Raw genomic sequence first — 2,121 nt, 5'->3', positions numbered from 1 at the left:
AATTGAAAATTTCTGGTTGTCACAGGGTCCTCCAACTCATCCAGTAGACTCTAGAAACTACGCGACCATTAACACTCTCTATTTGGCGAGTTGGGGCCTGCAACTCGTCAAGTTGATAAGACAACAAGAATATAAATTAATTAAATATTATACCTGGGAGTCGGGATGTTACACCTATTGTAAGGAAACAAGGGTCAAGTAAGACTTGAGCTAAGGTATCAGTGGTTAAACCATGTGGGATTCGTATTTTGTTGTTAACAAAACTATGGACAATGCCATTAGTGTTTGGGTTCGAAATAAGGTTTGAGTCATGGTTAGGTAATAGGAACATCCGAGTGTTGGAACCGTAGCTCGTATGTATACCAAATTAATATTTTAATAGTTTATGATGGATAGCTTGTTAACATTTTTTTTACAATTAGAGTTAGCATTCGACATGGTTTTCAGTACATAATATCGAGTTGATTTTTTTTACCTATGTTTAGTTTTTTAAGCTTAATGGTTCATTCTTCATGGTTTTCGAGCCCTATTGTAAGGAAACAAGGGTCATGTAAGACTTGAGCCAAGGTATCAGTGGTTAAACCATGTGGGATTCGTATTTTGTTGTGAACAACACTATGGACAATGCGAATAGTGTATGGGTTCGAAGGAGGATTCAAGTCATGGTTAGGTAATAGGAACATCCAAGTGTTGGAACCATGGTTTAAGTCATGGTTAGGTAATAGGGACATCCACGTAATCAACAGGGATTTTCTACGTTCTTTATTTGGAGATTGAAAGATGATCATAGAGTTGTGAATGAATAATTTTGGAAAATCGATAGAGTTAACGAGGCTTGTGAGTGAGATTTTTGTTGTTGGGTTTGACGACACCGATAAAAACACACGGTGAGCCTAGAAGAGCATAAGAAAGAAGACATGGAATAGTACATATTAAATTAGATCATATAATATATATTAGTTTAAAGGTAATCTTCAGAAAAGTCCAAATATTTTGGTTTATTGGTAATAAATAATGAAAACGCCCTAAAATTTTGATTAATTAATGAAAAAGCCCCAAAATTTGGATTAATTAACGAAAAAAGACGAGATACCGGCTAAATTTGTGAAACCGGCCACGAAGGGTTATTTCGAAGTTTTAGCCGGTAATATGTCTTCTTTTGTAAACAAAATTTAATTTGGGACTAAATCGTAAACTGTCCTAAAATATTGGGACTTTTTTGCAGATTTCCTTATTTCTTATCATTAAATGATTGAGCTTATATATTTTAGGCTATTTTAATAGAATGTACCATTAAATTTGGACTTTAAATATTTTAGATTTATAATATAAGATAACCTTTATCTTTTATCGGTAGAACTCGTAATATAATTTTTTTTAAACAAAAAATAGCTACCCGTGCAACAATGTAGATCCTCCCGTGTACACTTATTAATAAGGACTGAAATGAAAAAGTAAATGAAGGGATAACTATAAATGGTAAAAACTGGAAGTTGAAAGATCAAGTTATGTGTAGCTGAGAAGATCGCACACATGTGTATCAGTGGAAGTGTCATTCATTATCATTTTTAGATTTTAGATTTAAGTCTAAATTAGAAGTAATTGTTTCAATTTAACGATCTTCGAATAAATTATCCTATAAGTGGACAAATACCAAAATGAAGGTTAATTAATTATACCATTTTTTATGATGCCCACATGCCACAAAACCCTCATTGGTATTATATTATTGAATTTATCATATTTTTCGGTGTCGTAAATGTTTAATAAAACATGTTAAAAGAAGAAAAAGAATACAATTACAAAAGACAAAAATCAAACATGAAGAGATGACTTTTTTTTTTTTATCCAAGTACCATGTCAGAAGAGGGATGATAGATTTTGATGAACTGTTATGAAGAGGTCAAGATAAAATATAACTTGTAGGTAACTTTTTTCTAATTATTGTATTCTTAGGTTTCGTAATTTTTAATTAGTGTATTTTTAGGTATTAAATATTTTAGGTTTTGTAATTTTTAATTAATATATTTTTTTAAGGATTTTTCCTTTTATTAACTATTATATATTTTATCATTAAATTTACAATTATATTTAACAATATAACGATAATGATACGAAAAT

The sequence above is a fragment of the Lactuca serriola genome, chromosome 8 (genome assembly GCF_051521515.1).
Source record: "Lactuca serriola cultivar US96UC23 chromosome 8, Lser_US96UC23_V15, whole genome shotgun sequence".
In the NCBI taxonomy this organism is placed as follows: Eukaryota; Viridiplantae; Streptophyta; class Magnoliopsida; order Asterales; family Asteraceae; genus Lactuca; species Lactuca serriola.
This window is presented reverse-complemented; position numbering follows the sequence as displayed.